Consider the following 15,647-nt stretch of genomic DNA (forward strand, 5'->3'; position numbering starts at 1 on the left):
GATCCCCAATGGGGTACTTAGCTTTAGAAGACTTCCGTTTCAATTCAGATGATTAAACTCAGGTAGCGGCTGACATTTGTGCGAACTGCTTCTGCTTCGGGCTCCACGGCAAGAAAGACTGTTGCAATGGTGTCAGCTGCCTAATTTTATACTACTGATGACTTGATGTCCGTCCTGAAGCAACAGCAACCAATGCAGAAATACTAAGCCTCTGGCATTTTGGCCAGCTGAGGGCTACACCTGGCAGGATAACCAAGTGTGATGACTGCAACAGTGAAACACAAAGAACATCATATGTTCGAATTTGTAAAAATTCAAGCATGTGAATGGAAATCTCCATAGGGAGAGGTTTCCATTCACTTGTAGCGGGGGTGTGGGGGTGCTACAACAAGTTTATTTTGTTGTCCTTTGTTTTTTTTTTTTTTTAGGTAGTTGAAGTTATGTAACTTCGAACATAATGAGGATTATTGAGTTCTCTGACCTCTTGGCTTTCTTTAAAAACTGGGATATGAAGGGAGTTGGGGGGGGGCACACAGGAGACTGGGGGGGGCCAATTGTGGAGAACAGCATTGCTGGGTGACTTCCCGGAGGGGGGGGGATTAGGGCAGAGTAACTGCTGCACATGTTTAGGGGGTTCACAAGGATCACAGCAAGGTTGGCCCCAGGGATGAAAAATCTCTTTTGCCACCACAGGATTGAGAGACCACTCGTAAGGAATGAGAATGGTTCTGCTCAGTTTGTCCACTATCACACTGCAGCTCCCTGGAATGTACGTTGCTGGAAGAAAGCAGCTGCCCATTGCTAAACTTCAAGTGCTTCTCTATAAATGGGTAAGACTTGGTTTCCCCCTTGCTTGTTGATAAACCAAATTGTTGTCCATTTGAATTGCTACTGTTCCCACAAGGGCATCCTGGAATGCTTGCAACGCTAACGGTACTGCCCACATCTCCAGAACACTGAAGTGCAAGTTGGCATCTAGTTGGGACCAAGTGCCTTGGACCGTCCCTTCCCAGATAATGCCCCCCCTTATCTAGGAAGCATCTGTGGTCACTATGGCTTGGGGTTGCGGAAGAATGAATGGTCGCCCCAGGAGAATTTGGTTGGAATGCAGCCTCCAAGATAGATCCTTTTTGCAATAATTGGTAATCATGATTAGGTAAGACATTAGCTGATGTATCACAGACCACTGGGAGGCAAGTAACCATTGTGAGATTCACATGTCATATCTTACTAAGGCAACAAGAGTGACTGAGGCTGCCATCAAGCCTAACACTTGTAGGACTAAACTGGCTGTAACCCTTCTGTTTTAGAAAATTTGTCTGACCTGGGATGTGATCCTTTTTGATCTTTCTAAGCAATTCTTGTAACTGTGTCTAAGCAGGCTCCGACGAATTTGAATGGTTGAGAAGGTTGTAAATTTGATTTTTCAAAATTTAGTGTGATGCCTAGAGATGCAGAGTGTAATCTCTTGCCTGTTCTGATGCCTGGTGGCAGCAGTGAGGAGCCAGTCTTCTAGGTACAGAAAAAATTGAATTCCTTGCAGTCTGAGATGAGCTGCAACCACTGCTATGCATTTGAACACCCTGGGGACTGAGGTGAGTCCAAAGGGCAGTGCTCTAAACTGGAAATGACTGGCTCCCAGCCAGAAGCGCAGGAATCTTCTGGAGTGTTTGTCCATTTTTATGTGATAATACACATCCTGGAGGTCTATAGAGCACATCCAATCACCTTTCTCCAAGAATGATGGTATTAACTGTACAGAGACCATCCGGAAATTAGTTTGCTGAACTGCCATGTTGAAATGGCTGAGATCCAAGATGGGTCTCCAGTCCCCTGTTTTTTTGGGCACTGAAAAGAACCTTGAGTAAAACATGGATCCTATTTGGTCTGGTGGGAAGTTTTGGAAGACTCTTTTGTTGAGTAGCCTTTGAACTTCTATGACTGTTGCTTCCCTGTGACTGGGTGGAGCATCTGGGAGTCTTTTCTGGGCTTTTGTAAGTAAAGACAGTGAGATTTTGTAACCTCTGGATATCCGAGCAATTTTCATCTGCCAATACTTCACAGGTTTTTGATATTCAAATATTTGGCAACTGCACTAATGATTGTGTGATATACTTGGCTACATGCAACTGTTAAGGCCTCTATACAAGTCAGACTTTGCGTCCTTCAAAGTTTAGGATAACAGAACATAACGAGTGATATCAGATGCAAAAAACTGCTTATGCTTTATATAAAACACACTTTGCAACATAGTAAATTTCATTTTACGGTTATTGATAAAATTGGTTCTAAGAGGAATAATAAAGATGGATGGCAAAAGTTGTTGGATCAAAAAGAAAAAAGGTGGAATACAAGGTTGGGGGGGGCTGTTTCCACCAGGGTTAAGTGATTGCTTGTGACTGACCAATGGGATGCAAGTGGAAAGTATTTAATGGATAGACGTCACAATGGTTCTCTACACTGAGGGTTTATACAGCCAAAACCGGTATGTGAATACAAATAAAATAATTTCAAGGAAAGAGTGCTGTCTTGAATTGCTGTTGGATTTTACATTGAGACTAAGCACTTTGTGACTACACTTGCACGGAACTATGGATTTTTTTGGGGATATTATTCCCTGCACCCATTTGTCCGTAGTTTAGTTGCCAGGCAGGCTGGTGCAGAGAAAGTCGTGCCTGACTGCCTTCAGAGGGTGGCAATTGGACCTCCCTTCAGAAGTGCTAATAGGAAGTCCCACAGAAAGAATATCTTGACCCCTGATTCTGTGGGCCACTTCTGCCTCTGGGGTTGGCGTCTTCCATTAACCTCCCCCTCTGCCCCAGGGGGGGTCTTTCCCATATGAATCCTGTTAAGGCCCTAGCGATTTTTCAAATCACAGTCTCACACTTCTCTGGGTCCTACAGTAAGGCCTCTGAGGAGTAGAGAAATGTGTGCCTACAGCAGAAAGAGTCTTCCCATCTTTTTCATATCTGGCAAGTGTGTCTTTAACCTTGGGGCCAAATAGTGCTCATCCATCAAATGGAGCACTGACAATGATGCTTTAAATGGCTCCGCAAAAATCACACAAGCTCATCCAGGAATGCCTTCTAATGGCTACACCTGTACCTGCCTTATCATCCCTTCAGCTACATGAGCAATCAGCCTCATGGATGAGTTAGAAATCGCTTCCAGGATTGCTAGCTGCGAGTCAACTTTGCCCCATGCCTCTTCAGCTACTGCTCCTGAAAGGGTATATCAGAGAGCTCTTTGATCAGCTCTCTCTGCAACCTCATGAAATGTGCCATGTAATTCAGGGACCTGACAGCAAAGCTTGCTTAAGTATAAATGTGCTTCCCAAACCTATCCATAGTCAGACTTCTTGTTAGGAGGATGGCTAGTCGGACTTTCCTCAGCAAGTTCCTTTTAGTGGCTGCCACTATCACCATGGTGTCAGTGGGTATGCATTTAGACCAGTGTTACTCGTCCTTAGGGGCTGAGAGGATCCGATCAGGTCTCTTGGGGATTTGGTTTGATGGAGACAGGCATCTTCCACACCTGCTGAGCGATCAGTTTAATGAGATCAACAGTGGGTGGAGAGATCCAACAAGTACAGATTTTGGGCATGAAAAACCTCCAGGTATACAGACTCCTCAGAAGAAGGCCCAAGGGAAGACCAGCTACCCCTCTATTTTAGGATTTCCAGGATGTCCCTGAAGGAATCATCATCAGGGGGTGACCTGGGGAACTTCCCCTTCATCGAAGTTGGTATCTTTGGTGAAATACTCCTCCAGGGAGTCTAAGTGCTTCCTCTCGCGGTTTCTTCATGGGTACTTCCTTGGTGGGGAATGCTCCGGGGAAGTATCCAAAGAGGAAACCACCAAGGTGGGTCTTTCCTGGAGCTTTTCACCCATCTGTCCTGGGAATGAAACCAATGGAAGAATCAGTCGAGGGGATGTGGAGATATGTCCCGACAGGGATGGCAGAGACAGAGTCCCCAATGGACAAAGCCATCTCCATGACTCTGAAAGACTGCCACCCCATAGAGGGATGGGAACCCAGAATCAAAATAGACTCCTTCGGAACCAAGGTCCCACTATGCACTGAGGAAGCAAGCCCCCCAAAACTGAAGCCTGGGTTGATCCTACAAAGGTCGAAGCACCAAGGGTCATGGGCAGCTCTAAAGTTAAAGAAGCCGATCCATGCACCTCGGACCCAACCAAGGAGTCTTGACCCCGGAGGACTCCTGTGGTGAAAGCCTGGAGGAACTCAAGGTAGCTCTTTGTACCAGAGACTAAGTTGCTACTAGAACCGAGACAGTCGACGCTGTGGGTGTCTGAACCAAGGGCTCCAAAAGTCTCGACTGTAGTTGGAGGGGGAATAGCTGCTGTCAAAGCAGGGGCGGTTCAGACACCAGGTTGGCTAGGAATTGAAGACAAGCCCCTTACCTTGAGTAGCCGATCCATCAGTCTCATGTTGTCGGCCTTAGAGAGACTCTTGGTGGATTGAACTGAAGCTACTGATGGAGACCTAGGGGGTCTGACAGACAAAGGGGCTGGGAGGTCTATCCTTAAAGGGATCAATAGAGGGAGAGTACCTGGACCTTGGTACCGAGATCAACTGAGGTTGTTCTGGTACAGTTTTCTCTGTTGGTGCTGAGGAAACCAGTGTCGGCTCCAAAATTTTTGTTGAGGTTTCGAGTCATGTCTCATCTTTGGTGCCACTGAAGTGGTCGGTACCGAAAAGTGCTTTGAAGGCTTCTTAGTCGGTTCTGATATGTTTGGAACAGAGAAAAGATGTTTTCTAGAGGAAGGATGATGATGATGAACTGACTTCTGTTTTCAACACAGAAATGGCCTCTTCAAAGTCACTCTCCTATCTGGGACACAATAGAAAAGTCTTTGTGGGTTCTGTTCAAGCAGCTTTATTTTATACAAGCTGTGAAGACTAGTAGAGAAGGGTGAAGGCTGCCAGCCTAGTCAAATAGAATTTGATACATAATTCTGGCATTTGTAAATATAAATATAAAACACAGGCTTAAATGAAAGAAAACACTGTAAAATGTGAACTTCAAGAAATTGTAGCAACATTGCCATCTGCTGTAAGGAAAACTAAGCCAAGCATTTCAAATGTTCTTTGAAATTAAAATTATGTTTTGTATGTCCTTTGAAGTTACAATTTGGAGTCTATGAGTCTGGAGTAAGCATTCTGCCTATTGTTTTAAGGCTAAAATTAATGACCAGAATTTACATGTGGAATGTCCTTTACTGCTCTAAGTGTAAAAGAATGTAAATGCAGTTTCGTTGTGGCCTGGGAACCAAGAAAGTGTAAACAAATGATGTAATGTTTTATCAGAACTGCAGTTTCAATTTAAACAGGGAGAACCAGAAATTAAGCATTTTGATCTTGGACATCTAACCTACAGCACTGCCTGTTGTCTTAAGTTGTTTTAGAAGTATGTTTTCTTGTAGTAATAGCTAGGAAACTAGAAGAAAGTTAGACTAAGTGTTTTTCTGTTACGTCAGAACTGTACTACTGAATTATTTTAAGTTTGTGTGATCTCTGAACTCTTGAATAGCACTATGGTGTAGTAATATTATCTTGTGTTTTAGTATTTATTATTAAATATTTTTAAAACCTCTTAACTGTGGCTGGTTTGTGTAGAGATAAGTAAGCTCTAGAGTACACTGCATGCTTATAAGTGATCCTGAACTAAGCCCTTCCAAAGCCTTAAGATTGCTTAAGTTATACTATTGGATAATAATATTGCACAGTAATAACTGGACACCCTTTAAGGGCCTTTGGGTAGCTGATAATTATTAGCTGGTGGTGTCAGTAATTACTACTGTATAGTCTGGGTGAAGGGGCACAGCTGGAGAATCTGTGTCAGTCTTTCCCAGGAGTGCCTGTGAAGTTGTATAAATACTTATCTCAAAGTGTGTGTGTGTGTGCGTCAGCTACATGGGCAGGGACACAAAGCACTGGTTGGACACAGAGGGCACTGGGGGTTAGCTTGCCAGCTAGGCTGAGATCTGGACCCTATAGCTGTGCCAATGGGGAGTCTTATTGGGGACCTGGAAAGCAGGGGAGCAACCAGCCCCCAGACTGACTGCAATCTCTGTGTGCACTTAAGGGAAATTGTACTTTACTGTGTGTTTTTGTTATCCTTTCCTCTCATATGAGGCACCCTTCCCTGGTGTTAGTGGTGAGGATTGAGGCTCCTTGATTGATGGGCCAGGGCACAGGCATCTCACACACACGCATTACTTTAGATTACTAACTTAAGTAACATGTATACACACTAACTGCGATCTTGCATGTTCTCTCCCTGGCTGCTCTTTGAAAATTGCACTAGGGATTGCATGTGTCTGTGATTTGTGTGTGCACATATAGCCTTGACATGCTTCTTAAAGATAATAGCATATATATCACTTGCATGCTGATCTACATCCTCCCTCTTTGAGAAATATATTGTATAAGGTTATGAGGCATGTAGAATTCACAAGTAATTCTATGTTATGCATTATACAATACTAAATATATATATATATATATATATATATATATATATATATATACACACACACACACACACACAATCAAGTCCACGTTGCTGTGTATTTCACACTGGGGTTATATATTCACCCATATTGTGTGACATAAAATGGAGAATGAGGTTTAGCAACTGGAACTCTCTGAAAAATGGTTGACCCTTGGAATGTTAAGATTATTTTTTGGAATGGAATCAGAATTTTGAACACATTCTGGTATAGGAACAGTTTCTGATTCACTGTTAGACTTGGAATCTACATAACAGAAGCAATGTGATGGTGGTGATGATTCTGGTACAGGAAGATGTCTACAGTTCCTCCTACACTCAACATCTTTGGAGTCTACCAGGTAGGATCTCGGCTCAGCATAGATGCCTGCAATCTGTTAATCTGTCCTATTTGATCAAAACCTTTTGTTGACTGGATTTGTACCATCTCTCTTTCCCTCAACAGGAGGAGTAATCTGCTTGCTCTGTTGTAACTAGATTTCTGGATATTACGCTTTTTCAACAATTGAGCCTTGATGGTTTGTTTTTAGTTTTAGCCTTCAATAAACTGGAAATAATAGACAGAGTAGTTCTAGTTTGCCTGGAAAGTAGTGTTTGAGCAGGTGAGCCAAGACCATCATTGTGGGGTAGGTTTCTGAGATTAAGCAAATTCAAGAACACATCGGTATTGTCACTCTTTGACCTTTCAAGTAACTGCTTTGCACTGAACGTTCAGCTAGACCATTGGACTGAGGATAATCAGGACTACTACTGACATGTAAAAAGTCCCAGTTCCACTTGAAGATATCAGTTGCTACAGTAGACCAAGGTAGTTCAGTAACTGGACTTGGCTGAAGTGGTTCTCTTTACAAATGCAGTCTACTACTACTGCATACTGAACAAGAGAAAATAATTATCAATGTATTTTGGTAATGAAGGCCAAAATACTAATTCTCTTGCTCTTCTCTTAGTGGATATATTCTTGTAAGGAAGCAGGAACAATTTTAGGACCTTTGAAAATAATGTCATCTTCCAAAAACAATTCATCTATAAGGAAACTAGGTTTGCACTTCAGGTGGTACACTAGATTGCTATGATGGTCATCCAACATTAATGTGATTGAGTTTTTGCAAAATTGGATCAGTCTGATTTCTGATCTCAACTCATCAAATCTAGTGGTGGAAAACTTGTGCACTGACACCACATCAGTCAAAATTCTCTGCATCAAGCTGTTCTGTCATATTCATATTTTTGGGTAATCTGGATAAGGCATCAGCCAGATAGAGCAATGTACCTTTTGTGTAGACCATTTTGAAACTGTATTTTTGCAATCTGAGCATCATTCTCTGTAATCTCGCTGCAGCAGAATGCATAGAATAGTAACTAGAGGTTGATGGTCAGTTTCAATCTGAATAGCTCGACCATAAATATAATCATGAAACTTTGAACATGCAAATACTACTGTCAAAAGCTCCTTCTCAATTTGAGCATACTGCATCTCAGTTTGGGTTACTGTTCTAGATGCACAGGCTATTGGTCTGCCCTCTAACTGCACCAAGACCAAATTTTGAAGCATCACAATAAAGAGTAACTGGTTTGTTCACATCATAGTATCAACGTAGGTGAGGGTGGTAATTTCTGCTTGAGGTCTTTAAATGCCTTCTGGTGCTGTTCCAACCATGACCATGCAACATTTTTTGCATGTTAGCTCTCAAAGGTGCTGTCAACTCACTGAAGTCTGGTAAAAACTTACCTAAATAGTTGACCATGGCTAGGAAATGCTGTAGAGCTTGTACATTATCTGGTACTGACATCTCAAGAATAGCTGCTTGCTTAGTCGGGTCTGGTCTCAAGCCTGTACTCGTAAACAAATTACCTACATATGTAACTTCTGGAAGCCTGAATTTGCAGAAAACAGGAACTGGAACAACTCACCAAGCCTGAACCAAAAACAACGTAAAGGTAACTGGAATCCGTTCATGCACAGCAAAAATATCTGTAAAAATCCTCCAGTACTAGTAGAGTACCAAGCCAAACAGTACAAATTGAGTACCGAACCAAACAGAACAAATTTCTTCCTCAGCTGGTAAAGGAATGACAAACCAGGTAGTTCCACCGCAAATCTTTTATTAACAAAGTGAAGACCAGAAGAATAATCCAAAAGTAAACCAAGCGCTTTCGCCTGGACAATTCCAGGCTTTTTCAAGGATAAAATGCAAGTGTGGCCACACTGTATAAATACACAAGATAATCGGCCAATTAAGCAATTAAGTTGACAATTGGAATAAAACAATCAACTTTTAAAGTGCAATAGTGCTGCAAACATTATACTTTGTTTAACAATGTAATCATTTGAAGTCAACGAACATTAACCAGCAGCTAAACAAATTTAAATGCTACTAAAAATAGCAAATCTCTTTTAAATTCATTAAATGTATAAATGAAATACATTGATAATCATAATTAATAAATTTAAACTGCACTTAAAAAAATCTCTGTTAGTCATAAGTTAAAAACATCAATAAGTATTTTCTTGACTATAAAGATAAATGTTATACTAAAAAATTATACTAAAAAAGAGTATCACATTTGATTGAGGTTACTATTACATAAAAAGTTTGTATAATATTAATACAAAATTAATCAATTCTTTTGTATTTAGTATTTTCCTAATATTAGTAACCAGATCTATAAATGAATTAATTAATGTGTTAATCTTTCTTTTAAAAACTAGTGTAATATAATTAAATATAAATATTCATGAAATTTCATAAATATTACACACTAAACAAAAACCTTAAAAATTATTTATAATTTATTCCTTTTCATTTTCAGTATACTGTTAATACTGATGCTCTCATTCATCCCTGGGTTCCTTGAAGCATCTAATTTGAGTTGCCAAGTTAACTCTCTAGTTTCCAGGTAGGTTTCCCAGTCACCTCCCCTAGGGTCACTGGTAACTCGTTCCAAAACAAAAAATTTTAAAGACATATTATCACATAATAGAGAGTGTTTGAAGAAAGCATTAGTATTTTTCTTTTTCTCAATTTCGTATACGTGTTCATAAATCCGTTTTTTAAGCATTCTAGTGGTCTTACCCACATAAAAACCATGGCAGAATGTACATATACCTAAGTATACTACCCCCATTGTATTACAATTGTGGTGCCCTGATGTTCTCAAAGTGCAATTCCTGGCTGGAAGAAATATTTCCTCAGCATTAAGTAGGTACTTACATTGCTTACACGCACCACATTTGAAAGTTCCATTTTTCCTATGAGGGGCCATGGTGTTGTTGGTGTTCCTTGTACTAGTGTTCTGTTCAAACATTCCTTTGAGATTTATGTCACGTTTCCTAATGAAAGTTAATGTACTTGGTATATAGTCTTTAATGTCTTCTTGTGTTGATAACATGGGCCAAAAGGCTTGCAAAGTGTTTTCAATAAAAGCTGCATCTTGAGTATAAGTGTAAATGAAACTCCTCTGTACATCATTATTTCCTTTTCTGTTGTTCTTAAGAAACGAAAGACCTTTACTAAGCAAAGGTGGAAACTTAGAATCCCTTTTTTCTAAAATTTCTTCTGTAATTGTGTTAATTAACTGAGAGGGATAACCTCTTTCTACCAACATGTTAGTTAAAGTTGTAACTTCGTTCAAAAAAGCATTTAAGGTACTACAGATTCTTGATGCTCGAATCAACTGACCTCTGATAATTCCTTTTTTAGTGTAAAAGGGGTGCGAACTATCGAAATGTAAAAATGTATTGGAGTATAGAGGCTTTCTGTAAATAGTTGATTCAAAGTGTTCTCCTTTACTATCCTTAGTGAGAAGGATGTCTAGGTAGTGTAATGAATTGCTGCTAAGTTCGTAAGTAAATGACAAAAAGTCAGTTGTTGTGTTAATGTAATCAAAAAACTCCAAGAACGCTTCCTTAGATCCCTGCCACAATAGACAAATGTCGTCCAGGTATCGCTTGTAAAATAAAATGTACTGTTTCCATTTAGAAGAATGTATATAAGTTTGCTCCCATTTATGCAGAACAATGTTTGCATAAGATGAAGCGCAAGGGGAGCCCATGGCTAAACCCTTTCTTTGCCTAAAGTATTCTCCATTGAAGAATATATAATTGTTGTTAAGGATGATTTCCATAAATTCGATCAGTGTATTAATCTGGTTGTTACTTAAATCACTCAAGCTTGTTAAGGTGTCGGAGAACCAATCTATTCCCATGTCATGTGGTATACTTGGGAAGAGTTCTACTACATCTATTGTGATCATCAAAACATCCTTGTTGCAGATGTTGGGTGGAATACTAGCCAGGAATTCCCAAGAGTCTTTGCAAACACTAGGGAGCTTAGAAACTAAAGATTTAATACTGTGTTCAACAAATTTACCTAAAGGTTCCGTAATGCTATTAGCTCCGGCAACAATCGGCCTGAATTTCAAAGGAATAATTCCCTTGTGAACCTTAGGTATGCCAAATAATATGGGAGTTTTAGGATGCGGAACATTCAAATAATTAAATACTTCTTCATTAAACACACCTTGAAGCAAATGGTCATTCAAGATGTATTTAATGTTAGCTTGAGCAACATTTAGTTCATTGATAGAGGCCTGCTCGTATGTGTTGGAATCCTGTAAAATGTCATGCATTGCAATATCATAATCAAGGGCCGTCATAAGAACCATGCCACCACCTTTGTCCGGTTTCATGACCCTAATTTTTTGCTCTCTTAACAAATTCATAACTTCTACCAAGTGTGTGTTAAAATTAAATGAAGGGTCCTGTCTACTTGACAAATTAATTCTCAGTGTATTTTCAATGAGTTCTTCAAATATTTTTAAACTCGGATGTAGGGGTGGGTTAAAAAGACTGGACCTCGTGATACTGTTATTTACAGTGTCATGTCCCTTAAAGAACAGAGAAAGGTTAAGATTTCTAACAAATAATTTTAATTCAATCAATAATTTGGGAATATAAGCAGGTCTGGCTGGAACATAATTTAGTCCTTTAGTAAACAATTCAAAATAGACCGGGGTAATCTCCAAATCAGTGTAGTTGTAAATGTTAAAATTATTTGAAGAAACCACACTACAGTTGGTATTTGGGGTAGGACTCAAAAGAGCATCATTGCTAGAGACTATGTCATCATTGCTAGTAACTATATTTAATTGCGTGCCCTCCCCCAAACTTGTTGGTAAGGGGCATTCAAGTTCCTCCCTATCGGTCTGCCCTGGGGGAAGTGAAAACCCTGTGGAGAATTATTATTCCCTTTCTGCGCTAACCTTTCACTTCTTCTTACAGGTTCAGAATTCTGTACATTTCTAGTGTTTTGACCCCCTGTTCTTTTCTCATATTCAACCTCATTGGTTTCTACAACTTGAGTGTGTTTCAACCCCAAAGGGTAAGCTCTCCCTTCTCTATATTCTATAAGGTCTCTGTCTAGCTTTTTAATTTTTCTATCAATTACTTGCTGGCAGTGTTGATCCACTTCAGAAAACACTTCATCGTATTTCTTTTTATGCCTAAGGAAATTCTTGTGCTGTACAATATTATCATTTAAAACAGTAAGTTCATCCAAAAATTCATTACATTTATTCTGGTAATCCTTCACCATTAAATCTAACATTTCCAAACCAGTTTGGTTGAAAAGTTCAAGTAGTTGTGTATGTAAAACTGAACCAACAGTAGCGTTATTTGGAAATTTGTAACATCTAAGGCCTTTCGGCACTCTTTTTACATTGATACATTCCTTTAAGTAACTGATCTCAAGTTGGCAATTCTTATACGAATATAACTTGTTAGTGAAAGAGTCAAAGTCTAAGTCCAACTGCTGCGTGTTGTGGTGAACAGTACCTTTTTTGAACTCTGGTTGGAGTTCAGTCCATTTCTTAAAGTTGAACAAATTATCCGTAGCTCCACCATTCGGTGCCCTGCTATTACAATTCTCTTCATGTGAAAATGCTGTCCCAGTTTTTAAAAGGCAGCTTGTACTAGCGGTGCCATTCGGCTCCTGCGCCTTACGGGATCTCTGTTGAAGCGGTATTGCCTGTTGTTGGTTTCCTGGAAAAAAAGGAGAGTCCGGAACATCGGGGTTCAATTGCCCCGTAAGTGCTCTGTTGATGCTGGAGAGTAACGCTAACACCTGGTTAAACTCAGAACGAGTAACCGGTGTATCGTCACTGTCATCCCTTAAAATAAGGGGTGTATTTAAAAGGTCCGTGGCAGGTGGTTCTTCCGCCATAGCAGCACAAACCAACGAAGCGGAAATAATCTGAAGAAAACAGGAACTGGAACAACTCACCAAGCCTGAACCAAAAACAACGTAAAGGTAACTGGAATCCGTTCATGCACAGCAAAAATATCTGTAAAAATCCTCCAGTACTAGTAGAGTACCAAAGCCAAACAGTACAAATTGAGTACCGAACCAAACAGAACAAATTTCTTCCTCAGCTGGTAAAGGAATGACAAACCAGGTAGTTCCACCGCAAATCTTTTATTAACAAAGTGAAGACCAGAAGAATAATCCAAAAGTAAACCAAGCGCTTTCGCCTGGACAATTCCAGGCTTTTTCAAGGATAAAATGCAAGTGTGGCCACACTGTATAAATACACAAGATAATCGGCCAATTAAGCAATTAAGTTGACAATTGGAATAAAACAATCAACTTTTAAAGTGCAATAGTGCTGCAAACATTATACTTTGTTTAACAATGTAATCATTTGAAGTCAACGAACATTAACCAGCAGCTAAACAAATTTAAATGCTACTAAAAATAGCAAATCTCTTTTAAATTCATTAAATGTATAAATGAAATACATTGATAATCATAATTAATAAATTTAAACTGCACTTAAAAAAATCTGTTAGTCATAAGTTAAAAACATCAATAAAAGTATTTTCTTGACTATAAAGAGAAGCCTGAATTTGCACTTCAGAGGATTGAGCTTCAAGTTTACTTCATGTGCTCTGTCTAGAACTTTGAGGTTTCTGTCATGCTCTGCTTCACCACTGCCTCCAACAAATAAGTCATCTACTATTATGGCACAAGGATAACCGGAAAAAATGTGCTCAATTGCACACTGAAAGACTTCACTTGCAGAATTTATTCCAAATGGCATCCTCAAAAATCTGTATCGGCCACACGGAGTACCAAAAGTAGTTAGACATGAGGATTTACGATCAAGCATCACTTGCCCAAATGAACTCTCTAAATCGAAGACAAGAAATACAGTAGCATTCCGGATTACAGCTGCAACTTCGACTATGCACATAGGATGATACGGTCTCTAATGTTTTGTTCAGATCTGTTGGGTCAATAAATATTGATTTGCCTTGGCCTTTTTTGGGAGCAGCTACCATGGACACCTATTCAGTTGGTTCTGTGACCGGACAAATCACACCTTGCTGCACCATTTTATCCAAAGTACAGTTGTGTACACTTACCATAAATGTAGATGTTAGAGTGTATTCACTGTTGCAGTCATTACATTTGGGTAACCTGCTGGCAGGTTGCCCTCAGTCGGCCTGAATTCCAAAGTCTTGTGTCCTGCGTCGGCTGCTGTTTCCTCTTCCATGACGTCAGGTGTATAAAACAAGCAGCCGACGCCATTTTCTTTAGTTTTTCTTGCCCCACATGTCAGGTGCCCCCAAAAAGGTAGCCAAAAAAAAAATATATATATAAACTACATATACATGCATCAATACAAACTTTACCTTCATCTACAAGCAAATACACCACATACATTGTAGAAGATAGAGAAGGAAAGATAAACTCCAGAATGGAATGGGGATGGCGGGCGGGTAACCTGGACTGCAACAGTGAATACACTCGAATATCTACATTTATGGTAAGTGTACACAACTGTACTATGCTCGTATTTCACTGTTGCAGTCATTACATTTGGGTAGAATCCCAAAGCTATGGATGGGAGGCTGGAGCTAAACAGCATTAGGGGCGGCTATAAGGCCCTGCAGAACTGCAGTGACAAAGCCTGCCCTGGACTTAGTGTAGAGAGGCAAATTATAATGCTTTGTAAAGGTGTGAACAGAACTCCAAGTAGCAGCCTCTAAAATGTCTTTGGTTGGTACTCCTCTGAGAAAGGCTGCTGATGTAGCTGCAGCTCTGGTGGAATGAGACCTAATGTCCTTGGGCACAGGTTTACCATGGTGTAAGTAGCAGAAATGAATGCAGTGGCTTATCCACTTTGAAATAGTCTACTTTGAAATAGCCTTTCCTTCTGATCCTGCAGCATATGTCATTAGTAATTGCTCAGTTTTTCTTAGAGCTTTAGTCCTGCTCAAGAAGAATCTTAGCTGTGTGTGTACATCCAAGGAATGCAGTATTCTCTCCCCCTTGTTCTGCGGATTTGGGTAAAAGGTTGGCAGACAAATAGTTTGGTTAAGAGCCACACTGGAAACCACATTAGGCATTAATTAAGGATTGGTCCTCAGACACCCTGTCTGGGTAAAATATGATAAAAGGCTCCACAGCTATGAGGGCCTGTAGCTCTGAGACTCTTCTTGCTGAAGTAATTGCTAGGAGCAGAGCTGCTTTCCATGATAAGAACTTTATATCTGCAGTAGCAGCTGGTTCAAATGGAGGCAGGGTGAGCTTTTCCAACACATAATTGAGGTCCCATGCAGGTATTGGTGATCTTCTGGGAGGCCTAAAATATTTGGCTCCTCTAAGATACTGCTTTAGTAAAGGACGAGAAAAGATTGGTGGCTCTGTGCTGTAATGAGCCGAAATGGCAGAGGCATGGATTTTTATTGATGAGAAAGATAGGCCTTTGTCGAGCATCTCAGTCAAGTATTGTAATATCTGAGGAATACTTGGTTCTGCTGTATCAGTTCCTTGTGCTTGACTCCCAAGCACAGAATCTCTTCCATTTATCAGCATAAGATTTTCTAGTACTAGGCCGCCTGGCTTCCAAAATGACATCCATCACAGCTTTACTGAGAGGTGTTGTTTGCATAACTACATGATCAGCCATGCTGCCAGGTTCAGTGTTTGGAGCTGATTGTGCAGGATCAGATTGTTTTGCTAGGACAGTAATTGAGGTCTTTGAGGTAAGGTCCAAGCTGGGTATTGAGACAAGTTCCTTAGGACTGAGTACCAGTACTGGCGGG

This window comes from Protopterus annectens, chromosome 9.part0 (genome assembly GCF_019279795.1).
Source record: "Protopterus annectens isolate FY-2018-M chromosome 9.part0, PAN1.0, whole genome shotgun sequence".
Lineage (NCBI taxonomy): Eukaryota > Metazoa > Chordata > Ceratodontiformes > Protopteridae > Protopterus > Protopterus annectens.